The sequence below is a fragment of the Ambystoma mexicanum genome, chromosome 2p (assembly GCF_040938575.1).
Source record: "Ambystoma mexicanum isolate Mex_15411 chromosome 2p, UKY_AmexF1_1, whole genome shotgun sequence".
Classification (NCBI taxonomy): Eukaryota; Metazoa; Chordata; class Amphibia; order Caudata; family Ambystomatidae; genus Ambystoma; species Ambystoma mexicanum.
In genome coordinates, this window is record NC_090923.1 from 1,009,330,799 (window position 1) to 1,009,358,322 (window position 27,524).

The 27,524-nt window shown below is 51.3% G+C and overlaps 1 protein-coding gene across 2 annotated transcripts in view; it reads right to left on the minus strand.

The window, feature by feature from the left end:
• The window catches only part of PCNX3 (pecanex 3), a 1,956,057-nt gene that overhangs the window by 154,846 nt on the left and 1,773,687 nt on the right, over window positions 1-27,524 (minus strand). The gene's annotated exons all lie outside the window — the stretch shown is intronic.

The window sequence follows — 27,524 nt, forward strand, 5'->3', positions numbered from 1 at the left end:
GAGTCAGAGGAGGCCTTCAGGCACACAGAGCCGAGGAGGCTCTGGGGCAGTGAGCAGAGGACACGGCTTGGGCATGAACTAGACCCCAAGAGGAGCCTCTGTCTGTTTGGGGTAAGAAGTGAGGCTGCCCCGATTGTCATCTGGAAAAGCAGTCATTGTGGGCCTGCTTAGACACCACTTAATACAGGCCTCTCAGGAGGAGTGCAGTCTCTCAGTGGAAGCAAGAGCCAGGGTTGGGAGTGTCCCACTAAAAGCAGAGTGCGAGCCACAGCACCTTGCCCTGGTCATAGGGCCGAGGGGGCTAGCACATCAGGCAACACTGCTCTCTGCCACCATCCACCGGGCCTTTTGGGCCTGTTTTGTTTGGAAGACTTCATGGTGGGATGCGCCCCACACCCACAGAGGTTGGCGGTTACAGGGGTCACTGGATACACAGATAAGTGACTCATTAGGGAGGGTGCCATCAACTGCCTATCCTGGAGTGCACTGCCCCGGGCTTGCGCTGCAGAAGTCGCACGGTGGAGAGTAGTGCATTAGGACACTCCCCCTATGCCCCTGAGGTTACTGCCTGGATAAGAGTGGGAACTGCTAAGACTGCGGCATGCAGCCCACTGAGGGGACACCACCCGCTTGCTGCAGACAGTGGAAAATCAGTTCATAAACAATCTGAGCAGCCAGTCTAATAATTGCTGGAGTCCTAACAATTGTTGGTCCTATTCACAAATGCCAAACAAGCACAGCAAAGGCAGGACTAGATAAACTGTCATGGAGGTTTTCGCCTGCAAGGATGGTGGCAGCGCCACCCAACCTGTGGACACGGGAGACAGTGGACCGCTTGGACACCTGTGAACCAGTAAGAAGGGAGTCAGATCCTTGCAGCCATAGCAGCCCTCAAGTCGTCGCTGGAATTTAAAATTGATGCAGTAATTGTGGATGTCGGCCTTCTGAGGCAGGATGTGCGTTCGATCACAGACAGGCTGGGTACTGTAGAAACGCAGGTACAAGAGAATAAAATGAATATCACAAGAAACCAGTCTGAGATAGCTGGACTGACAGAAAAGGTGCATGCCCTGGAACGTAGAGCTGAGGATGCCCGAGGCAGGGTGAGGAGGAATAATGTGAGAATATTGGGCCTGCCTGAAGGCGAGGAAGGTAACAATCCTACCTCCTATGTGGAGAACATGCTGCTGCATGAGAGGAGTCCCGGCACGCTGACGCAGGGCTTCATGGTGGAGCATGCCCACAGGTCCCTGGCTAAAAGACCCCTACCCGGTACCCATCTAAGACTACTGATCACGAATCTGAATTACAAGCATAGAGAGCGCATCCTGGCTTTTTCCAGGGAAGGGGGCTCGTTCATTCGAGCGTCCTCCAAGCTGACGATATACCCAGACTACACACAATTGGCACAACGGAGCAGGGCAGCGTTTGGCCCTACCAAGGAGCGGTTGCGCAGGGCCAACATACAATATATGCTTATTTACCCAGCCAGGCTCAAGGTGCAGCATAATGGAAGATCGCATTTTAACGACAACACAAGGTTGGCACACTCTTGGATGGAGTCAATGGGGATTGCTCAGCTGCCCGAAAGAAGGAACAATGAGTCTTGACGATGGCAGTGACAGTGCGTTGCAGTCGTTTTGTTGTGAGAATTTGGGGCGTTTTCCAATTAGCAAACAGCGGAAGTATGGGTTGACAGCATCTGTATTTTGGAGGAATAGGGGTATGCCACAGCTGCTACAAACACATCTCTGTTGAAGTTCCCTTTTGGATGCCCGTATTGAGGTATCCCGCTGCTGTGCGTCAAATGAGGGGGGGCAGGGGAGTTTGTGGGGGGCAGCTGGTCCTGAAATATGCATTATGCGGGTGGGTCAGTATCATGTTGGTTGGACAGGTTTTTGGGTTACTTTTTCTTCATTTTATCTCTTACAAAGCTATATATGTTGGTTCCTCTTGTCGTATGGTCTGTACCCTGTCATTGGAAGGAGGGAGGTTACGGCATAGGGGTGGAAGCTGTTTTCATTGATGAGCAAGGGGGTTCTGCTTGCTGCTGGGTTTATACTCTGCGATTGATTGAAGGGGGTGGCGCTGGTGTGGGTGCTGTCACTGGTAGACGAGAGAGGTGGATATTGGGAAGAGCTGCAGGGAGGTCTATGGGAATAAGCGTGGCCCATGAATGATTGCGCATGGCTAGCAATGTGTGGGTTGCTATGTGGAATGTCTGCGGCCTGAATGGTTACGCTAAACGACTTTGTGGGTTTGCATATTTGCGCAGGAAAGGGGTTGGGGTGGCCCTGCTGCAGCAGACACACCTTACGAAGGACAGGAAGACCAAGCTTGCAAGGAAATGGTATGGGCAGATGTACAGCTCCCCATATTTTGTGTTTGCAAGGGGTGTAATTGTGTGGATCGCAGCGCTTGTACCCTTTAGGCTTCTGGAAACCAAGAGAGATGATGGCAGGATGGTGCTAGTCCTAGGGCTCCTGGAAGGTAGGGAAGCATGTATCAAACACGTACATCCCCAATCACACTGCCACATCTTTTTTTGCTTCACTTTACTCAAGGTTATCCCCATATAGAAGTACCTTGTGGATATGGGGAGGCAATTTTAATTGCACCCTGGACCCGATAGTGGACAGATTAGATAACAAATTTAAGAAGCCTGCTTCTACAGCGTAGTTCTTGAAGGAATTGTTGAGGAACTTTGAGTTGGCGGGTATATGGAGGGCGACTCACGAGAAGGACCACTTCTACTCGCACTTTTCTGCCCCTCATGGGGTAAACACCTCTATCGACTAATTTATTAAAGGACACAAAGCACTGGGTAAGTTCATTGGCGCTGCTTATCAGGCCAGGGTTCTCTCTGACCATGCCCCGCTGATGGTTACGTGGCTGGGCAGATCGGACAAGCCTCAGATTCCCACCTGGGGGTTAAGGGCAGACTCTTCTGGATGATACATTCACGGGATGTGACAGAGTTTCTTCGACACTAACACTAGTAGCGTTGTTGGGACAGGCACCCTATGCAAGGCCTTCAAAACAGTGCAAGGGGGAGTGATAGGTAAGATGGGTGGGCTTCGGGGGAGTTATTGAACTCCCTCATGAATATCGAGGCAGAAATTGAATTGTTGGAACGCAGGGATGCAGGAATTGGAGCAGAGACTGGTGACCTGACTGAACTGAGGCAACAGTGCCTTACCTCTTGGGAACGGTTGGGCAAATTTGATTCGCAGAAAACACGAGAAAGCTGACTGCAGTGGGCGATAAACCCAGTAGGCTGCTGGCATGGGTGTGCATCAGAGAAGAGAAGAGGGGGATGATCAGTGCCATCCGGGATGATCAGGGGGTCACTAGCCACGGGCAATTTGAGAGTAACAGAGTGCTCTCTAAATACTATGAAAACCTGCACTCATCTGGAAGAGAGGCTTGCGCCTCAGATATTGGAGAGGCTCTGACTCATATAGCACTGCGTTGCCTTGAAGAAGAACAGAGCGAAGCATTAGATGCCCCACTCTCTGTAGCAGAGCTGCTGGTCACCATGCATGCATTGCCGTCCGGGAAAACCTGATGGCCTGCCAGGGAACTCTACAAAGAATACACCAAGGTATTGGTGCCTATGCTCCTGGAAACCCTAGAGGAGGCCTATGAAAGCAGCTTATGGGAATCAATTATAGTTCCAGTGCTTAAACCGAACAACCATTGTTAGACTGTAGCTCCTATAGACCCCTCTCCATGGTCAACCAAGACTGTAAAATCCTCCTGGCCCTACTGGCTGCCAGACTAAAGAGAGACATACTTAGGTTCAAACGAACCAGACAGGGTATGTTCCTGGTAGGAACAACTCCTGGAATCTGAGGAGACGTCACCATTTTGTAGACTGTACTAATACTTTGGACTTGGGCTGCATGGTTGCCTCGTTGGATGCTGTCAAGGCATTTGATTCGGTCAGGTGGGACTGGCTATACATTGCCCTGCAATGTTTTGGCATTGGAGAGGGCTTTTTGCAGTGGGTACGCTTGGTGTACATTGAACCAAGGGCTAGGGTGAGAACGGTAAGCAGATTTCTAAACGGTGGGCACAAGGGAAAGGCACTCGACAGGGCTGTGTGCTATCCCTGATGCTGTTTATTCTGGCACTTGAGCCACTTGCAGTGTTCCCAAGATCTGAATACTCAGAAGCGGGCATTCTGATTGATGGTGTTAGACACCTGATTTCATAATACGCAAATGATATGGTTCTTTACATCACATAACCGGACGTTGATTTGCAGTAACTCCTTGATGTAATAGACTGGTTTGCTCAGGCATACATATTCGTAGGATTAAATCATGCTTGTGCCAGCTGGCCGGGCTGCAAGGGCTCCATAAGAGTCAGCTACCCAATTTAGATTTGACCTGGGAGATTTACACTTTCAGATACCTTGGGGTAAATGAGAGGCATGATTTTCACACCTCGCATATACATAACACTCAGAAGTTCCTGGACGGTATAAGGAAATGGTGTTCTGGAACAGGCTCCAACTGTCGATGGTGGGAAGAGTTGCACTCTTGAAAATGGGAGCCGCTCCCCGTTTGCTATGTGATTTTGCCAAAATCCCATTCAGCATCCCCAAAAAGTTCTTCAATAAGTTGGACTCTATCGTCAGGGATTTTAACTGAAGAGGTCAGAGAAACAGGATTGCATTGAGCACTTTACAAAGGAATTACATGGGTGGGAAGGATCTGACTCACACATTTCGAATTGTATTTTCTTCGGGTCAGCTGCAGTTTCTTATGGGCTGGCTAGCAGATGAGCTGTCTCTGGACACTAGATTTCTGCGGCATTCTCTCAAACAACACTTTTTGAAGGAGATACTGTGGGTACGTGAGAACACATTTTTGCACTAACCTCACCTTTTGGCACTGAAAAGACTGTGTGGCAGAAGGTATGGAGGCTTCTGGGAACTCCAGACCCATATTCCGCAAATATAGCCCTGGTGCTGTTGCCAGAAGCACACCCTGAATCGATTCCAGAGCTCAGGATATATTGGGAGACCAACGGGGTGCCTATGGTGGGTGATCTGATATTGGAAGGGAAGGTGATAGACTCTGCATCCCCAACCCAGATCTCAGGTATACATAAGGGCCAATTTTTACTGCACTCTGGCTTACTGAAGGAGAATGGTAGGAGAATGGTAGAAGATGGCTTGATTTTCCCGAAGGTATGGAGTCTGATCTGGTATTGACAGCCATGCATGATATGTCAGCGGGAGGCCATGTTTCCAGAGTTTATGAACTGGTCTTGAGCAAACTGAGCGATCCCGCTCTGAAGGTGCAAACACAATAAGAGACAGACCTAGGCAGGTCCTTCACGGACGCGGAATGACTTACACCAAGGGCTCCAAGAACACCAGATTTAAGCTGTCACAACTGTATTTAACACACAGGGTATACATGACCCCATACAAAATATCCCAGTTCCACAGGGCAGTACAGCAGGTCTGCCTTAGATGTGCTGATGAGAAGGCTGCTATACTGCATATATTTTGGAGTTGCCCAGTGGTTCCGAGATTTTGGGCGACAATTTCAGATAAAGTGGGCCATGGTGGTATCGCAATGCATTTGTGGCCTCTGGAGCCCTGCCTCCTGGGGATGTTCCCGCACATAAAAAAACACACAGTACACCTTACCAGGATGAAAGACTTGATTTGCGTGCTTGCCAAATGCAGGATTACAATGGCCTGGAAAGCAAAGGAGAGACCCAGTGTGGATGCAGGGTGGTGTGATTTGGAGAGATGGGTGATTGCTGAGACCTCTGTCTGATACAGAGCTGTACAGAGAGGAATGAAAGAAGTGAGAGTTGATGTGGCAGCTTTGAATGCCCCGCACATGTGGCGCTTGCACCCTCTGACGTAATGCCTCCATGGAAGATCAACGCCGGTATTTGTATAATCATGGTACTGTACTTCACATCCATGCATCCCCATACAATATGTAGGAGGACCCCCTTTACGGATTAGTGGTAATTCTGGGCAGAGACTGCGCAAGCAGGTGTTATTGTAAGTTTCCTTTTTTGTGGTCTTTTGTTTTGTGTATGATTTTACCTTGCACTTTGATTTCGCTTTATTGTCCATTATGATTTTAGGAGTACTGTATTGATTGCTATGATTGTACGAATAGCAATGGTTGCAAGGCTACCAGCTGTATTTGTTTTATGTCAATTGATATAAAAAAACTGTTTAAAAAAGATGAACAAGTTACTCTCTTACCTGGTAACGTTCTTTTGATGGGATGGTCCGACGACGTATTCCATATCTATGACATTAATCACCACAGCTGTGCTGCTTTGGAAAATCTTTCGGTGTCTGAGTCCTGCGTCGATACGCTGTCCTCGAGGGCCTCCATCGAGCCGACGTCACCGGATGTTATAAGTAGGACGCACAACGCCCATAGCCTCAGTTGTAGTTTTTTCCCCAGAACGTGTGGCACCAATCTTCTGCCAGTATGACCACAGAAAGCCTTGCGGAAACGTAAGCTGCAATCGCATAAGAAATTCTGTAGCGGGGTAGGCAGGGAGGGAGCAATATGGAATATGTCGTCGGACCATCCCATCGAAAGAACGTTACCAGGTAAGAGAGTAACTTTTTCTTAGAGGGGGTTGGGTCCTCCGACGTATTCCATATCTATGACAGACTCCCAAAGCAGTACCAACGTATGGAGGAGGGAAAAAGAATTTAGAATATAGAAATTTAGAATGCCCAATCAAATTGCAGAGTAAAGGACCGCCTTGCCAAAGGCCAGATCCTGCCCAGGGATGGAATCTAGGGAGTAGTGACGTACAAAAGTATGGGCCGAAGCCCAAGTGGCTGCTTCACAGATGTTACGAATAGGAACACCCCTCTGCAGGGCAGTAGAGGCAGCCATACCCCTAGTAGAATGGGCCCGTAAACCTACCGGAGAGTCCTTACCCGCCAAGCGGTAACATTCAGAAATTGCCAAGATAATCCATCGAGACAAAGTCTGCTTAGTAACAGCTTGTCCCAAACGTCTTCCAGCATAACCTATAAAGAGCTGATCGTCCACTCTGACCCGGGACATGCATGAAATGTAGAAACTTAAAGCTCTTGTAGGATCTAACCTATGGAGCCTCTCCTCGTCCTTTCCAGGATGCAGAGGATAAAATGTCGGAAAAATAACCTTCTGGCTTAAATGAAATTCCGACACCACTTTCGGAAGAAAGGAAGGACGAACTCCAAGGACAACCCTGTCCTTATGAAACACAGTGAAGGGTGGCTTAACTGAAAGTGCCTGTAACTCACTCATCTGCAAGCGGAAGTGACCACAACTAAAAATACAGTTTTAAGGGTCAACAATCTCATAGGACAAGAATGTAAAGGCTCAAATGGAGCACCCATTAGAAACTTAAGAGCAAGGTTCAAATCCCAACCGGGCACCTGGAAAGGTGACGGAGGGAACACATCAGTGAGCCCTTTCAGAAACTGAGAAATTAAAAGGATTTTAAAATAAGAACACTCCTCAGACGAGCACTTAAATATAGACAGCCCCGCCAGGTAACCTTTAATGGTACCCACTTGCAAGCCCTTGTGGGCCAAAGAAAGCAAAAAAGACAGAACTACAGGAATGTCACATGAAAAAGGATCCACATTCTTAACCCTGCACCAGTCGCAGAACGTTCTCCAACGGCAACGGTACAGGGACTTTGTTGCCGGCTGTCTGGCCAAAAGCAACACCTCCATCACATCTTCAGGGAGGTCCCAATCCTTATACCTCAACCTTTCAGAAGCCAAGCGTGAAGATTGAGGGATCTGAACTCTGGATGGAGAACCTCACCACCTCCCGTGAGAGCAGATCGTTTCGGTAGGGAAAACGACGTGGAGGGCAGATGGACAAGTGGAGAAGGTCCGTTTACCAAAACCTCCGGGCCCATGCCAGAGCAATGAGGATCATCCGGGAAACAAACCTCCGTAACCTCCGCAGCACTTGCGGGATGACGGGGACTGGAGGAAACGCATACAGCAGTGGGAAGGACCACTCCACCACGAACACGTCTCCTAAGGCTCCTCTTGGAGGAAATTCCCGCGAGCAGAACCTTTCGCACTTCAGGTTGACACTAGAGGCGAAGAGATCCACTTGAGGGGTCCCCCAAAGGGCGAAGATCTCCAGTAGAATCTCCTGAGCCAACTCCCACTCGTGAGAGTTCGCGCTCTGCCTGCTCATAGCGTCCGCCGTCTCGTTTTCGTCTCCGGCCAGATGAACTGCCGAGGCCGAAACGTCCTGCTGGATGGCCCAGAACCAGAGCTGCATCGCCTCCCTGCACAGAGGAAGTGACCCTGCCCCCCCTTTTTGTTGAGGTAGTGCATGGCCACTGTGTTGTCCGTCAGAAGCAGGACATTCTTTCCTCGCACAGTCGAGTCGGCAGAAAAGCCTTCAGAGCAAGCCTGACGGCCCTCAGCTCCAACAGATTGATATGGAGTCTGGACTCTGACGGAGACCAACGACCGCTGACTGTCAACTCATTGGCATCAGCTCCCCATCCCGTGAGGGATGCGTCGGTCACGATCGTCACCTCCGGCCAGGGTAGCCAAAATGGAGCCCCCCTCATCAGATTGCCTTTGTCGGCCCACCACAGAAAGTCCTGGGCAACCGAGGGCAGCACATGAACGGGGTCCGACATCCTGCCGGAGGACTGTGACCACTGCATTTTGAGAGCCCACTGCAAAGATCTCATCCGCAGTCGAGTCTCTGGCACCAGAAGAATGCAGGATGCCATGAGGCCGAGCAACCTCAAGAATCCGAACGCCGGGAGACTCTGGGCATGTCGGAACTTGTGTACCATATGCTGAATGTGAAGAGCCCTCACCTGGGGAGGAAAACACTGCCCCAGGGAAGTGTTGAGCACTGCTCTGATGTACTGGAGCCGCTGAGTTGGTGTCAAGGGGGACTTCTTTAAGTTGAGGGAGAAGCCCAGCTTGTGAAGGGAGTGGCAGGTGACGGACAGATGATCCAGGACTTGCTCGGGAGAGCGCGCCCTGATCAACCAATCGTCCAGGTAGGGGTAGATGTGAATCCCCCCTTTCCTGAGATACGCTGCCACCACCACCATGAGCTTGGTGAAAACCCTTGGGGCGGAGGTCAATCCGAACGGCAGGCCCAGAAACTGAAAGTGCGAGTTGCCAACCGCGAACCTCAGGTACTTCTTGTGCTTGGGATGGATCGGCACATGAAAGTAAGCGTCCTTGAGGTCAAGAGACACCAACCAATCCTGAAGTTGAAGGGCCTGGAGGACTTGAGAGAGAGTAACCATCTTGAACTTGTCCTTCCTGAGGAGCTTGTTCAAACCGCGCAAGTCCATGATGGGTCTCAATCCCCCGTCTTTCTTCGAAATAAAAAAATAGGGGGAATACCATCCCTTGTTCCTCTCCGCTACAGGCACCAGTTCTATGGTGCCTTTCTCCAGCAGGGCTTGTATTTCCTGCGCAAGGAGCGGATCCGGACTCTTCAAAGAGAGATTCCCTGGTGGATTGTCGTGAGGCCTCTGCCGAAAGGGAAGACAGTAGCCATGGGCTATGATCTCCAGAACCCACACATCTGAAGTAATGGCATGCCATTCTACAAGATGCTGCGCCAGCCTTCCCCCAACCGGCGAACCATGGGACATGGCCCCATGACTGAGCTGAAGCGGCTGCGGCAGTGCCTGAGGGCAAAGAGGCAACTGCCCGAGCGGCCTTGGCACCTCGAGTACCCTGTCTTCCACCTCTGGTACTCCTAAGGTGGCCCCTTTGACTTGCAGCTCCTCTCGATTTACTAAAGGATGAGTAATAATGAAAGAAACCTCCCCTCCATTGCTGTCCCCTAGGACGAAAAGGTGGAGGTTGGCGAACTGCAGCGGTAATGGCTTTGCTGCAGCTTTTGAGGTCTGCAACCTCTCAAGGCTCTCGTCAGCCTTGCTGCCAAAAATATGTTCAATATCAAAGGGCATGTTGAGAACCCAGGCTTGCACATCAGGAGCAAACCCTGACTTCCGCAACCACGCAAACCTTCGTATTACGGTGCTCGCCACCATGGACCAGCTGACACAATCTGCCATGTCCAGACCCGACTGAACGGACTCACACATGGCATCCTTGCCATCCTGTATAATAGCAACAAAATCATCCCGTTCCTCCCCTTCGGGAATATGTTGAGACGCTAAGGAAATACAATTCCACAGAGTGTGCGTAAAACGTGACAAGGCACACACAGAGTTGGCAGCCTGAAAAGCCATACACCCTGAAGAAAACACTTTCTTCGCCCAGTCATCAAAACGCTTGTCGTCCATATCAGATGGATGGTAGGATACGACGCCTGCTTTGCTGGGGCCGTAGCCGCCTGCACCACCAAACTCTCCAGAGTGGGGTGCATGGTCAAGTAGCAGGGGTCGCTACTGGCTGGGCGGTATTTTCGTGGCAATGACTTGCCCACTGCCGGGAGACACTCCGGAGCAGTCCAAGCTGCTGCCACCCTTCTTTGCATATGGAATGGCAGTACCGGGTCAGTTGGTGGACCTTGGTCAAGGATATCCGGCAGGTCATCCTGCAGAAAATCCACTGGTGGCGCAGACCACCCCAAGTAATCGGTGACCCTCGGCATAAGGCGCCGGTACGAGGACTCGGCATGGGTGCCAGGCTCAGGCCTACAGAACTCCACCTCCGGAGAGGTGTCCAGACCACTGGCGTAGTGTAGCGACTGATGCAAGTCTTCAATCTGGCTATGACCAGAAATAATCTCGTCTGGAACCGTATCAGGAACCAACCCATCCTCAGAACCGTCATCCACCTCAGAAATATAATCCAGAGGCTGGAATGTGGGCACAGAATAAGGGATAGAGACATTTTTTACCTTGGTCCGAGCCTTTCTAGGGGGTTCCACCATGCCACGGGGTACCTCCGACAAAACAGCCTCGAAAGGCGATGGCATCGACGTCGAGCACGGCGCCAACAGGTTCGACACAGTCCTCGAGGGCGGAGCCCCGAGCGTGTCCTTCGACAGCCTGGGTGCCGATGGCATAGACTACTTTCTCTGAGAATCCCTCTTGTTCTTCGAAAACTTCACAGGCTCAGACAGTCTTGAGGACCGGGACCTGGAACGGGCATAACTAGAACGATTCCCCTTGTCCGAGCGAGACCTATCCCGTGAATCGTGCTGACCACCCGAGCCCGAAGGCATACGTGCGGTGTCTCTAGTACGGACACAGCTGGCTCCTCTCGGAGGCGCAGACGGACCGGAGCCCTACGATTCAAAAATCGCCAACATCTCCTTAAGGAAGGAAGCCCATTCCTCAGGAGTCGAATGCAAGCAACCCGCCGACGGGGTGCATCCTCAGAAGAGGACCAGGAAGGCAACCGACGACGGTGCTTCCGTGAGTGCCTCGAAAAGGCAGAGGAATGGCGGGACCTACTCCGGGACCGAGACCTCCCGGACCGACGATGCAGAGAGTCGCCCCTCGAATCGTCCGTCGAGAGCCCAGAGGACCTCGGCTTCCGAGGCTTGGCCACCTTACCTACAGCAAGCTTCTTCTAACGTTCCCGCAAGGCCTTCGGAGTAAGCAAATGGCATTCCACACAGTCATCCTTGTCGTGGGCCTCCCCGAGGCACCAAAGGCAAGCGTCGTGCGTGTCCATTAGCGACGATCTTGGACCCGTAGTCCCGACACTTCTTAAAACCCGGCCGCGGGGCAGAAGAAGATGAAGACATGACTAACTTCACAAAACTAACAGGTTCGAGGAACCGAAAGAACAGAACTCAGAAGAGTCGAGGCGCGCTGAGATCTCCGAAGCGAACACGTTCGTGGAAAAAACGGAACTGAGGCTACGGGCGTCGTGTGTCCTACTTATAACATCCGGTGATGTCAGCCCGACGGAGGCCCTCGAGGACAGCACATCGATGTCATTGATGCAGGCGCCGAAAGATTTTCCAAAGCAGCACAGCAGTGGTGATTACGGTCATAGATATGGAATACGTCGGAGAACCCAATCCCCTCGAAATATATTTTGCAAGTAAGAAAGTTTCAATAGTTTAAGAGATGTGGTTAACATCGACATCTGTAACAGCACACTGAATACAAAGAGATACGAACAATAGACCTTAGCGTAGAATTGTATAATAGCTCGCTACTGTAATCAATCCGCAAAACACAGACCTTCATTGTTGCATTACTTATGAATCAGCATTTAACAAAGAGACAATATGGTCAAGAAAGTGTTCTCAACCACCCAGCTTTCAAAAGTCTTCTGGTGAGAGGTGCAGGAAGACTTTGCCTTGGTGAAGAACACATTATTTATTCTTGATTAATGTTCTTTCTGATTGTTTCTCCACCCACAGACTCCTAATCTTAAAAAGTCCTTGGCATAGTCAGCAGGCACTAGTGACATTTTTCACCTGCATCAGCTGCGGTGTGCCTTTTGCTTGGACCTTCTTCAGCAGTCTACTCCTTGGCCCTCAAAGTGACTGCAACAGCCCTACAAAAAGGGGACACCAGGCACCATGACCTGAGCTAACCACTTTTTCATCTGTGCTCAGCAACAGAGGAAATGTAAACAAACCAAGTGTTTTGCTCTTTACATCTGAAGCGTCTTCAAAGCTATGTATGGGGTAGGTAGGGAGGGGGGTGATGAATTCACTACCATTATTGGTGCCATAAAGTGGGACGTTCTCTTGGCTGGCTTCTCATCCTCAGGTTGCTTCGTTAATGTCCATCAAACAGGCACTATACTGAATCAAGGGTCCACAACCCATCCTCCTCCTCTTTGACCAGATTCTGCCTTCTCTCATTAACTTCCTTTCTTCTCCTGCATCTCCCCCTACCACTCTCCCTCTCCCTCCTCTGACTGGTGTACTATGCCCCTGTACACCACCTCAGAAAACTTTCAAAGGCAGCGACCTCCTCCATCTGGCGACTCTTAATGCCCGATCAGCCAACATACAATCCACTGACATCTGCCTCCTTCTTGAAGACATTGACCTTGACATTCTCGCTCTTACCGAGACATGGTTCAATGCCAGCTCAGTCACTGCTTTTGACTCCCTCCTCCCAGACGGCTTCAAAATCACCTCCAAGCCTCAATCTCACCGCAAAGGCAGGCAGGGGACGGAGGGGCAGGGGGATCATCTTCCCTGTGTGGGTTCCTGCTTTCATCTTACCCACCCAGTACAACACGTCCTTTTAAAGCCTGTTTTGCAAGTTGGTCATCTCTTCCATCTCCACCCTGATCCTTGCTAGCATGTGCCAGCCCCCAGGCGCCACCACCCCGTTCCCCTCTGAATGGGCCGATTTCTGCTCCTCCTTACTTTCATCCACCTCCAACCTCCTCCACCTGGGTGATTTCAACATCCACCTGGATTCCCCTGGCTCTGCATCCACTCTCTTCACTGACCTCTGCACCTCTCTTTCCCTCTCCATTCTCCCTTCGGGGCCAACCCACTCAGCTGGACACACTCTGGACGCCCTCATACACTCTGACCTCTCTCTCTCTCTCTCTCTCTCTCCTCTCCACTAGTCACCCCCCCTCTCCTGGTCAGACCATTCTCTCCTCACCTCCCACATGGGTCCCTTTGACGCTCTGACCGCCGCCCAAAAAGCCCCGCCAACCTCGTTCATTAACATCCGCCCGATGAAACGAGTGTCAGATGCTGCCTTCGCTTCCACATTCATTCCCCCTTGTCCCCCTACCTCTGATACTACCTCTGACTCTGCACTCAGCAACCTCCACCTTTCCATCACCCTGAAACGAAAGTGCAGGGTGGTGGAATGCAAGTGGCAAACGTCAGGCTCACCCTCTGACACACTGATCTGCCGCCTACTCCAAAGGTAATACAGACTCTCCATCCGCTCCAAGAAAAAAGCCCACATATAGGCAAGGGTTTCCGGTGCATCCAACAACACGGCTGAACCAGCCAACCCTTCTGCAGTCTCCTCCCCTTCTCCGTTCCATGCCCTCTGCAACGCACTGGCCACACACTTCACCACCAAAACTCAGAAAATCCTCAACACCCTTGCTAGCCACCCAGCCAATCCATCCCTCACCCCCTTGCATCCCTTGGCCCCTCTCCCTCCTCCTCCTCCTCCTCTTCCCCTGTCACGCCTGAAGAAGTTACCAGAGTTGTCAGCTCCATGAAGGTCTCTTCTAAAGAGGTTTCCCATTGCTCGTCCAGAATCATCAAGGATAACATTGGCTACCTTGCACCCGCAGATTTCTGCAATCGCTCTTTTGCAATGGATTTTTCTACTCCTCCCCTGATCACTCACTCGTGTGCCCACTTCTGAAAAAACCTTCCGCAGACCCGCCTGCCCTGCCAACTACCACCCTATTTCCATCACCCCCTTCCTGGGGAAGCTGATGGAGAAGTTGGCTTTGCCCCAACTGAACTCTCACACCAAACTTGTTGATGGCATCCACAACCATCAATCTGGATTCAAAGCATCCAGAGGCACGGAAACTTCTCTTCTGAACACCCGTGAAGAACTGCTTGCATCTCTGGACTCCAACTCCCCTACTGTCCTCATCCTTCTCAATCTCTCCTCTGCATTTGACACAGTCAACAATTCCATCCTCATGCAAATTCTCCACGACAACGGGCACTGGACTGGCTGACATCCTTCCTTACTGACCGCTCTTCCAAAGTCACCTTGGACACCTTCTACTTTCCTACTTCCTTCTCCACCTGTGATGTCCCCCAGGGTTCTATCCTCTCCCCTTGGCTCTTTAACATCTACCTTGCTCTGCTTGCACACCTAATCTCCTCCTTCTCCTCCAACTTCCAGTGTTACGCAGACAACACAGTTTTTTTTCAAACTTCCTGCTGACTCTCTAGCACTCTCCATCATCCCTGACTACCTATCTGCTATCCAGTCCTGGTCCACCTCCAACGATCTCTGCCTCAATGCCTGTAAAACTGAGATCCTTCCCATCAGGACCCCTGCTCCCTCCTTCACTTCACTCTGGCCTTCCTCCTTGGGCTCTCCCCCTGCTCCTCCTTCTGAAGAAAGAAACCTTGTAGTAATCTTCGACTCCTCTCTCTCTCCTTCCTCCCTCACACTGAGGAAATTGCCAAGTACCACCACTTTCAGCTCTTCCTTCTCAAAGGAAGTCTCCCTTTTCTCACTTTCCCCCAGAGGCTCAATGTTACGCGAGCCCTGGTTGTCTTTACGCTTGACTAATGCAATAGCCTCCCTCTGAATCTACCTTCTTCCACTCTGTAACCCCTCCAGCTAATCCAGGATAGGGCTGCGAGACTCATCCTTGGCCTTAAGCGCAGGGACCGCATCTCTCCCTCCCTAAAAAGTCTTCATTGGCCCCTGGTTGCTGCACGGATTAAATTAAAATCCCTCTGCATCATCCACAAGGCTGTCTGAGCCCGGGGTCCACACTATCTTCAACTTACTAGATACTCTCCCCCTCAGGACCACTTCGTTTCTCTGGCACCAATAGTTTGTGTATAAAGCGTTTTGTTAAACAGGGGGTAGGTGGTTGATCGCTTTCCTCAGCTGACTCCCACCTATATAACAGCCTAACCCTGCCTCTGCGCCTCGGTTGTCCCGACAGAAAAATGATTTAAATCTGAAAATACATTTTGACTATTTCAAGGGTGTGATAGTTTGGGGCGTACTCTGAATTTGACGCCTATCTGACAGGAACCTGTACTCAAGAAGGAGAAATGACCTTTCCGTTATGTTATTTCTATGGCTTCTTCTCCCGCAAATTCCTCATCATGATTCCTCATCATGATAGATGTTTATCTCCAGTTTTGCTGCTCAGAAACATTTCGCCAGGTGGCCTAGTGGACCTCGACTTGCGGTCGCTGATCGACAATCCGTCTTGTCAGGCTCTAGATTGTCGGCTCCAGATGTGACATCATGCTTTGGACAAATACAACATCACCACGCCCCACACCTCAGTTCCTGTAACTTTTCCCCTTGCGATTGAACACTGCAGAATAAAAACCACAGGAGAAGGCTAACCAGCCATTAGAATATTGACAAGGGTACCCCCAAACAGGGTGACCCCACAACAATGTGTGAAGAAAAAAAAACATTTCTTTGTTACAGAAAACTGTCATTTTAGAGCCATATCAGATGCCTTCTCGTTTGGACAGATGCGACCATCCACAGAACTTTCGAAGCAGGGATGGATGGGAGGGTTCGATGAGAAATCTGCAGAAGAAGAATCCATAGAAAGAACATTACAGTAAAGTAATTTCTCCTTCAACAGATTGCTTTTCTCCTGCAGATTGGATAATGGAGGAGGTCAGAAAGATTTAAACCAGCAGATTTTACAGAACTGCCCTACCAAACCTAGCATCAGCTGCCCATGCAACATCCAAGGCATAGTGCTTGGTAAAGGTATGTAGAGATGACCAAGTGGCCACAACTCTACATTAAGCAACTCTTACCTCCTTGTCAGGCTCACCTTAGGCGAACAGGTTGCGCAGCACTGCCTGGCCGACTCTGGACTCCTCCCTGGAATCCCGGTCAAAGCAGTAGAATCTCGTGAAGGTGTGCGTCGACCTCCACGTAGCAGCCCTGCAGATGTCGAGCAGGGGCACACCAGACAGGAACGTCGTAGTAGCAGCGATCGCTCTGGTCGAATGGGCCCTCAGACGGCCTGGCAACGGTCGGTTTGCCAACCGGTGACAGTGCATGATGCAGCCGGACAGCCATCTGGAAATGGAAGTCTTCGAGAGAGCCTTCCCTTGATTCACAGGTCCAAAGTTCACAAACAACTGTGATGTCTTCCGAAAACTCTTCGTGCGGCCCAGGTAGAACTTCAGCGCTCTAGCTACATCCAGCGAGTGCAGAGTCCTCTCAGCCGGCGACAAAGGGAAGAAAACTGGCAACACCAAGGGCTCGTTGAGGTGGAAGTCCGACGGCACCTTGGGCATGAAGGAGGGGTGCGTCCTTAGCACCACCCTTGTGTCGTGAAAAGTCAAGTATGGAGGCTTGCAAGACAGGGCCTGGATCTCTCCCACTCGTCGTGCAGAGGTGATGGCCACGAGGAATGCTGTCTTCCACAACAGAAACTTCAACGGCACTGAATGCATAGGCTTGAATGGGGCCCACATGAGCCTGGTCAGCACCACGTTGAGCTCCCACGCCGGGGCAGGGGCCTTCACCGGTGGGAATGATCGGAACAGTCCTTTCATAAATTCCTTCACCAGTCGATGAGACCACAAGGACGCCCGTCCTGTAGTTCTGGTGTAACGTGAGACGGCAGCCAGATGTACCTTGATGGAAGCGTGGGACAGGCCAGCCTTGGCCAAGGACAATAGGTACGGCAATACTTGAGGGGCCGTAATCCGCAGAGGGTTAATCTTCTGTGCACGGCACCAGACAGAGAACCTCTTCCATTTGTGTCCGTACCACTTGAGAGTTGAGGATGCCCTGGCCTTCGCAAGAACCTCTGCAGTCGGCCGGGATGTCGTATCTGTCAGACTTCGGGTCGATGGCACCTCTAGTATTCGTCTCTTCCTCCCCCTCCTCTTCACCTGTGTGGTCGCTGCAGTCTGGACTGATGGATCTTCGGGTCCAGTAGTCTTTCCCTCTCTTTGCAGGTCGACCGCGTCTCCCACGAGACGAAGCCACAGCGGAGGCCAGCTAAAGGCACCCCGCTGGGACTCCGGTCCCGGGAGGGACAACTAGGGGAAAAAGCTGCAAGCGGCAGAAAAAAACCCTGCTGAAGGCACCGGAGTCCTGATGGAAGCTGAGCTCCGTGGGAAGTAGCTCGAGAGAAAATACAGGCTACAGGATGCGAAGCCGACCGCGAGAGATGAGAGGTAAGCAAAGCTGGGCAAGGCGCTGAGGGGGCACGGCAGGGGGAAGGGAAGCAGAGTACAAAGAGCAAAAACCAGAGAAGAGGAGGCAGAGCAGAACTAGAGAGAAGGAGAGCATACCCAACAGCGGCAGCGAAGAGAACAGCTGACGGAAAGGGTTGCAACGCGAAGCGCTGAAAGAGGGCGGGGCATAAATAGAAAGCATGAGCCAAGGGAAAAGACTAGACCGCGCTATGCGCTCAGCTATGATAAACCCGGGTCCTTGGCCAGAGACGCCAGGATGGAACGCGGCGCGTGACAGTATCCTCCAAACTCTAGTGCTGCAGGAGCCAGGCCTGCAATTTCAGCGACTCTGGTTCGTGATGAAGAATGGCGCCTCCATCTCTGGAGAGAAGATCGCGTCCGTCGGCAGCTAGACTGGTGTGGACGCTGACAAGTCCAGAAGGTCCGGGAACCAGATCTGCCTCGGCCACGCCAGTGCGACGAGGATCATCCTGCACTGGGACCTCTTGAGCTGGTTGACGAGCCGGAGTAGCAACGGCAACGGCGGGAACGCATAAAGGAACAGGCCGTCCCAAGGGAACGAGAAAGCATCGCCCATGCTCCTCGGTTGGGGAAACCTGCTGGCGAACCTCCGGCACTTGGAATTCACCGCCGTCGCAAAGAGATCGATCTGGGGCTCGCCCCATCGTCGGAAGGGTCGGTCCACTTGATCCTGGCGCAGTTCCCACTCGTGGCACGAGCGCAGCTCCCTGCTGAGTGAATCGGCAATGGTGTTTTTTTTATCCCTGCCAGATGAAAGGGTACCAGAAACATCCCTTGGGCGACGGCCCAATGCCACAGATCCTGGGCTTCCTTGGATAGGGCAGGGGATCTGGTTCCGCCCTGCTTCCGAATGTAAACATTGTGGTGGTGTTGTCAGTGAAGATCCTCACCACCTTGCCCTTGAGGGATGGAAGGAAGGACCTGAGGGCCCAGAACACTGCATGGAGCTCCAAGATGTTGATGTGGAGAGTTTTCTCCTACGGGAGCCAAAGGCCTCTCGCGTCGAGACCCCCGGTGTGCGCTCCCCAACCTTCCAGGGAGGCATCCGTTGTCACCGTCACATGGTGGGCTGGGGCTAGGAAACCTGTTCCCGCCGTCAGATGAGAGCGGACACCCCACCATCGTATCGCCTGAAGGAACGCTTCGTCGAGCGGGATCCTGTCCTCAAAGCTGCCAGTCGTCTGGATCCAGTGGGCGTCGAGGAATTCTTGCAAGGGCCGCATCCGAAGTCTGCAGTGGCGCACCAGATAAATACAGGAGGACATCATTCCGAGGAGGGACTTGATAGACCTCACTCTGGCCACGTCCGTGGCCAGCAGACGTTGCACCTTTCCCAGGATGGTCCTTATCCTTTCCTCCGACAGTGAGGCCCGCCGCGCCACTGTGTCGAGCTGTGCTCCCAGAAACAGGGCAACTTACGACGGGACCAGGTGGGATTTTGGAAAGTTGATGGAGAACCCCAGGTCCGTGAGCAGCTGGACGGTCTTCGCAGTGTGTTCCACGGCGAGCTCCCTTGTCCTTGCCCGTATGAGCCAGTCGTCCAGGTAGGGGTAGACGTGGATCCTCTGCAGGCGCAGCCGCGCCGCCACCGGTGCTAGGCACTTGGTGAACACCCTGGGCGCTGATTTTAATCCGAACGGGAGGGCCTTGAACTGGTAGTGCCGCCCTTTGACCACGAACCTGAGGAACTTTCGGTGTCTCTTTAGAATAGGGATGTGGAAGTATGCATCCTCCAAGTCCAGCGACGACAGGAAATCGCCCTCCTCCAGCTGTCCCAGCACGTGCTGGAGGGTGACCATCCGGAACTTCTGTGCCTTGATGTATTTGTTTAGTCGTCGCAGGTCCAGGATGGGACGCCATCCTCCTGTCTTCTTGTTTACGAGGAAGTATCTTGAGTAAACTCCGGAACCCCGAAGCCTCTTTGGAACGAGCTTGATGGCACCTTTCCTGAGCATAGCCCTTACTTCCAACAGCAGTTGAGGAACGTGATTTTCCTTCCTGGCCACGGGAGGAATGCGGGGGCACCTCTTGTGGAACTCGAGGGCGTGCCCCAGGGCCAGGGCATCCAGCAACCCAACGGTCGGTGGAGATGGACTCCCACACGCCGATGAGCTTCGTCAGCCGCCTCCCACCGCGGTGCTTCGGCGGGGGCCCGACCCGACGGTCGGTTCAATCTTGCTTGGAGGCCGCTTTGCCTCCTTGACCACCTTGGCGACAACGGCGGGATCCACCTGACTTGCCGCGTCCCCTGTAGGCCTCCTGCGACGAAGATCTTGCCACTTGACGGTACGTAGAGGAGCTGCTGCTGCCTCCCTTGGAAGCACCCTGTCTGCCTCCAGAGCTCCGAAAGGACGGCCGTCGCTGTTGGAGCACACCCAGTGCACGGGCCGTCTCCGTGTCCGTCTTGATCGCCTGAAGGGACTCATCAATCGCCGTGCCAAAATGGTTGTTACCATCGAAGGGCATGTCCAAAACCTTGGTCTGTACATCCTGGTGGAAAGCCATCCTCGTCGTCTCAGGCAAACGCCGTTGCCCAACTGACGGAAACTGGTGTCGGCGATGTCCGTAGCCACCGTAATGGCGTGGTCCGCGGCAATCTCACCTTCCTGTAAGATTCCCAGGGCCTCAGTCCTCTTGGCGTCCGGAAGGAAATCCAACAGAGGGGCAATCTTGAACCATAACTCCCTGTCGTAGCGGGCTACGATGGCCAGGGCGTTGGCCGCCTTGATGGTCGTTGCTGCAGATGAGATGACCCGTCGTCCCATCGCATCCAGCTTCCTACCCTCGCCGTCTGGCGGGGAGGTTGTAGTCGAGGCCGATGCCCCCCCGCTTTCTTCTTGGCCGCCGCCAAAACGACTGAGTCCGGGGTAGGTTGCGCCCTAAGGCACAAGGGGGCAGCGTCGGGGACCCGGTACTTCTTCTCGTACCGGTCCCTCTTTGCAGAAGCCGTGGCAGGGTTCTTGAGGAGGGCGAGCCCCTCATCCCAGATGTCATCAAGAAGCGGTACGGCGAGGACCGTCTTCCGTTTAGCCTTGCGCCGTTGGTAAAGGAACCCTTCCTTCTTCTTTTCTTCGGGGCAGAGCTGGAAGAGCTCGGATGCCCTGGAAATCATAGCATGGAAGGATCCAATCTCGTCGGGCGGGGACGCCCGGGCAGGGGGCGACGGGGGACACTTCCCGTCGTCGCCCCCGTCGTCGTCGTATCCATGCCTGTATCATCCGCCTGGGTAGTGGACCGGGGGGAAGGCAGAGAAGGCCGCAGAAGCGGGAGAGGAGGCCTAGGATGTGTCATCCTCCTCTTAAGTGGTGGGCTCTCCGAAGGTCCTGGCTCCGGTTCCCCCGTCGGGTCTGGCTCAGGTACCTCCGTCGGGGGAAGGGGCAACCTAGTCCTTATCTCCGAGCACAAGGACTGGATGGCTGACAAAATGCCCGCCGAGGTGTCCTGCGGCGCCGGAAACGACGGGAGCGAGGGCTCTTGAGGAGCCTCGTCTGCGTCGCCGTCGTCATCGTCATCATCGTCGCCCTAGTCGGGATCCCACTCGATGGGCTGGGCCTCCTCCACGACTTGGATGAGCTCCTCTTCAGAGGTCGTGTCGGTATCCACGACGGCCACCAACCCCTCCCCGACCCTTTCCAACGAGGCCTTCGTGGGGGTCTTCTCGATGGGCCTGAAAGATGACTCCCTCCGCGGTGGCAGGGAGACTCTGGTACCTGAGGGTGCCTCCACTGGTGTAGCCTCCACAGGCTGCGCCAGGGCCGCGGCGACATCCTCATTCGAGGTCTTAGCAGGGTGAATTAAGGCCAACGTCACCTTCTGTACGCCTGGTGCCTTCACCTTGGGGGGAGGGTCCATGCCTCGCTCCCCCTCTGCCGGAATCTTCGAGATCGACCGGGGCCTCTCCAGAAGCTTCGCCGGGTTCTCGGACTTCCTCTTACCCGAGTCAGAGCGTTGGCTCGTGGTCGATGGCGCCGGGGAGGATGCGTCCTGCCTGGCAGCCAAGGAGCCCGACCGTTGGCGCTCCCGGTGCCTGCGGACTCGCAGTGCTTATCCTTTTGTTGGGCCCCCGTCGCCGGAGCACCCTCACAGGACTTAGAAGACTGCTCGGACTTCTTTCTCTTCTTCTCGCCTGGCGGGCTCTTACCTTCCAGCCAGTTGGCGAGACGGAGGTGGCGATCCTTCATGGTCTGCTCCGACATGTTCCCACAAAACGCGCAGTCCTTTTCCTTGTGCGTCCTGTCCTCATGGAGACAGTAGAGGCATAACGAATGCTCGTCCTCCTTGAAAACGTTCTGAAGCTGGCATCCAGGGCAGGTCCTGAACAGCTTCCCGGGCGTCGAGCTCCCTTTCTCCTGGGCCATGTCCGGGGTAGGCCTCGGAACTTCTGGAATCCTCCAAAAGCATAACTCGATGAAATCTTCACCCTTGAGGGGCATAGAAACTCTGAAACGGATCTCTGTTGATCGGAAGTAGAAACAGTGGAGCTTGAGGCTCTATTTAACTGAAAAAATTAGAAAATCTCCTGAAAAAAGTGTGAAAACGCAGCAAAAGCTCGAGAGCTAAGCACGAGGACTCCCAACACTTGAACGTGCGGTAAAAATCTGAGGATGGCTGCCAGGGGCGGGCCTTAGGGAGAGGGCAGTCATTGGCTGGGGGCAATATGACCCAGAGACCAGTGATTGGTTGCTACTGAGAAAGACAGATCAGAAATGAAACTGATACTGATTTTTTCTATACCGAGGATTCCCGGCCTGACGACGGGGAATATTCATGAGCATGTGAATCCATGCCAGACCCCATGCTGGAGAAGTTTTAAACACCTTCAAGTATCACCCAGGCTCATACCCAATCCTTTTTTCATTTCAGATTGAACGCAAAGCATCACTTGCTAACCACAACTGCCCCTCTCCATATGTCACAAATCCTCCAGGCACACACTGCCCAGGTTAGAGCTGTTAATTGACGCTCCAGAAATCGAGCTAATGCCTGGCCCAGTCAACTTCACCCACGCTTCCCCCTTTCAAACACGCACTCCCCTCTGCCCTCTGCACCACACCCAATTCAATGCTCGCCTGCCCTCCAACTCTCAGCTCCACCGCTACCCTTCCAACCACCCTCCATGCAGATCTTGAGCCTCCCAGAACATAGGTGCACGCTGGCGCTCTAGAATCAAAATCAAAAACTTCCGGATCTTCAGCCACCCCCTCTAAACCCCACATCTCCTCTCTTCAACCCCCTCCCACACACCTACCCCCAACAATTTCTCCACTTCTCCCTCTGCCCACACAACCCTTACAACCTCTCCTCCCCCTCACCAACTCACATTTACCATCATTAAGTGCTGCAAGGGCCACCCTGGCCAACACACCAATTTCAACAGCCCCCCCACCCTCACTCATACTCCTTTGGCCCCCCGACTCACCTGTAGTGGTTCTGATCTCATTTGCTTCAGGATCTCTCACCCGCATTCTTCTCCTCTGCTCCACCCGAGATACCACTCTTCACCAACCTATTTCAACCATCTCTGTCCTCCAACCCGCAACCCTGTCCTAGCTTTTCCTCTCCCCCAAACCTCCTAGCCCTACCACCTGGCCACCTACTCCCCCTCAAGAGTCCCCCATGCACTGCTCTGAACCCGAACATCCTTCCAGTGCCACCTCCCACCACCTCACCCCTAAGCATTTCTGATCCCCCCCCATCCTGTCCACTGCCACCTCCCGTCTCCTCCCCCCACAGCCCCCACTGGTCCTACACCAACACACCTCTCCACCCACACCTAGTCAGACCCTTACACTCCCCACCCTTCTCCATCGAGGACATGCAACCGCCCCTTCGCCCCTAACACACACATTCAGAAACCGAACCGGCTCTCTTGCATACTCGTCAACGCCAGGACAATCATCAAAAACAAATAGAACAATGTCGACTTCATCTCAGACGAAAACCTAGACATCACAGAAACCTGGTTATCTGATGACTACGAACCTATCGCACACGAGGCATTTCCCCAAGTTACAGTCTGATTGCAGAGGAGCATGGCTGGCCATTCTCCTCAAACACCACCTCTCAGTCCTACTCAAGAATAACCTATCCTGCAGCACTGTGTGAGGGGTCAGAAATGAAAGCCGGACACAAACTTGTCATGTATTTGGTTAAAGACCTTTATTCAACTAAAAATGGGTTGGGAAAATGTCTCTCTGACCCCATTCTAAAGAGGAGTTTCCCTACCTGAAAACCAAAAACAAAGGATCTGTCTTTGTCAGGATGTCGTAAATCAAGAGCTGTGATTGTGTCCAAACGTTCTACCCTGACCCTCACACTAAAACAAAATAATAAATAATAATAAATGTGTATTTAGCTCAAATAATTAACTTTTTACAAAACATATTTCACAGTTATTACACATCAATTCATCACAAATCTAAAACATTTTTTAAAAAGAGTTTTATAAAGTGTTTCATATACAACCGAATTTACTTGCGTCTGCAATCAGGCATACATCATCGTTTATTTACTTTTCCAGGCTACAGATAATAACAATAAAATACAATGCATTTCCACAGGCTCAATCACCAGTCTAGCAGTATGAACACCAAGAATTGGGGGAATTCTCATTTGACTCAAATTATATGTCCAATTTGCCTTTTATTTCACACCAGAGGCTGTATAGCACAATCTGAACTGACTCCGTATTAGAATTTAGACATTAGCTCCAAAATGCCTCTGTTTTTATGGAACCATACCGGCGAACGAATTTGCCCAATAAGCACATATAGCTTGTGCTTCTTTTTCCACATTGGGTCAAGACATGTCTAGCAGTCTCTGGTTTGTCTGGGTCTTTACGAATGTGACAGTTTTGCTGGTCCATGGGAATTTGGATATATACTCCCTGGACAGTAAGTAGCTGATTTATCCTAAACCGCAGCCTAGAATTACTTACCAGCGGACTTGGATTTCTAATGAAATACAACTGAGTTTGTAGATATTTATGCGAAACTCCCACCACCGGTCCATAGCTCCGCGGTTTTTCCAACGCAGAACAATTGCTGGCCCAATCATACCTTTTCATTTTATTTACAAAAATGCGTTTGTGTTTCGTACTCGGTATCCCTTTGAAATTTTGTGGGACCAACCAATTTGTAGGACACACATTTATTCTTCGGTCATTTTTGTTTTTAGGTACCGTATGCATTACTTCATAGTTTTCCCCAGCATGTCCAACAAGGGACATTTTGGCTTACACTTCGATTTCAAATAGATTTCAAATAGAGCAAGCCTTGGCGGGTTTGCTCCTTCAAAAGCTAAGGAGGTCGCCGGTGGGAGTCTCAATATCATCGTCCAAAAGAGGCCCTTCAGGACCCCCAACCAAGACAAGTCTACTATTGCTAAAGCTTCAAGTTCATACAGAATTGCTGGTACGAAACACTGCTTATAGAGCTTCAGTATGCCCTCCAATGTATATCCTGCAGATTCCCTAGCCAAGTTATTAATAATGTATGTTAATTGTTTCACCTTTCGTCTCCTGCCCTCAATGATCAAGTCGTAAGTGCCTATGGCTGATAGTTCCATTTACAGATATGGGTAGCTGCTCACATATTATAGAATGCCCACTTTAAAGCCCAGTTTTAGCTGATTTATTTTCCACCTGGCTATGACCATCCTTTTTGTCTTATTCATATTAACCGTGAGGTCATTTATCTCTGCAAATTCCAGTAGGGCCCTAAATTTCTTTATCACTCCGCTGACCATTCTATCCATTAGTACCAGGTTTTCAGTGTAAAGGGCGCTGGGGACTAGGGCCGATCCCACTTTTACTGAGCATCCAGAATTTGGGCTAACCACTGCAGGCAGCTCTGACATAAATAAGTTATATAACAGGGGGGCCAACACAACCCTGTTTGACCTCCCCCATGTATAACCACCTCATCCAAGAGGGTGCCTTCGGCATCCAGGCGAATTCTCACTGCGGTGTTATTATGTAAGTGGATATTTATGTCCACCATCAGGCCTGGGGATCCTAATTTTCAGAGTTTTCCCCACAGCTTGCCCCGGTTCACTGAATCAAAGGCTGCTGTGCGATCAAATACAATATGGACGAGCCCATTTTAGAAGATTCTGCTATCAATGAATCCAGCAGTCTAATATTGTGTATGGTACTTGATCCAGTTAGGAAGCCCGCTTGCGTGGTGTGTAGTATTTTACAGATTTCTGCCCATCTCTGCATTTCTGCCAGGATGAACGATGCAAATAGCTTCCCGGTCACATCTAAAAGTGAGAGAAAACGATAATTTTCAGGCTCCAATCTGTCCCCATCGTTATGAATTCGCAACATGATTGCACTTTGCCAGGTGGGTTTGCCTTTAGGACGGCGTTTGAGAGCCCATTTGGTCCCGGGGCTCGAGAGCCCTTTAGTTTTACTATGGCGGTATGATTATCTGCCGTTGTGATACTCAAGGGACAATGAGCATTTGTCTTATGTTCTCCAGATATAGGATTGAGTTGAACATACTTTCTTTTAAGGAAGGCTAATCATTTTCATGCCGGGACGGGGTTAACTAACTTCCGTTGCCCATCACCCTTTGTCTGAGACAGCATTTGTCAGATGTCTCTAATGTTTTGTTACAAAATGCGGTTAACACCTGCTGCCACTGCTCATTTACCTTGGAAAACCTTTGTCTAGATAACCACTTTTTGTATACACTTTTGTGCTTTCTTATCTGGCTCTTTTACCACAAGGTTGGCTGTTGACTGCAACACTTTCCTGATGTTTCTCCGTAGCTGTCGTTTTTCCCCTTGCACCTCTGGGTCAAATGGATGCATATGCTCGTTATTATGAATCATTAGATTCCTGTATCCAAGGGACACAGCCTTAAATATAAGTGAGCTCAAATGATCACCCATCTCAGCCAAACCACATGTAGCAAATTGATTTATCTCATACCTAAATAAAAGCTGTGTGGCTCTAGCAGCCCTCCAGATGTTTGTTGGTGTCCGCCCTATTTGATTTCCTGCCTTGTTAATCTGTATCCCTTCTCCAACCTGTTGCCTTTGTCCCTATTCACCCATGTTCAGTGTCAATATTAACATGGAGTGGTCAGTGAAGTTTGGTTTCCGTACTTCTAGCGACTTCAATCTCTCTGCACACCTGTCACTGACAAAAAAGTAATCTAATGTCGAGCAATTGTTCATAGTCCATGTACATTTCCCCAGTTTATCACCTGTTGTTCTCCAATTCAACATTACTAGGCCCCATTCCTGAAGCGTTGGGATCAATTGTTTTCCTTTCACATCTGCTATCTGCTCTACATTTTGCCATAGAACTCACAGGGCACACATGGTTGTAAGACCCACATTCGTCTGTGTCTCTCCACCTGGCATTTAAGTCACCCCCAATTAGAAATAGGTCATGCCTCTCTATGGCCAGCCATTCCACAGACACACACCATCAATGATTTCAAATACCTCCTCCAGATTCGTTATTTTAGGTGGCACATATACATTTAGAAACAAAGACAAAACTGTGATTTCCCTTTTCCAGCCACCACTTCCGCCGCTAACCCATTGTCTGTTTCTGCCAGTACATTAATACATTCTATTTGGATTCTTTGTTTTAATCCTATTATCAGTCCGCCATAGGGCACCTCTGTAGACCCTTGTCAGCTAGTCTCTGTATCAGAG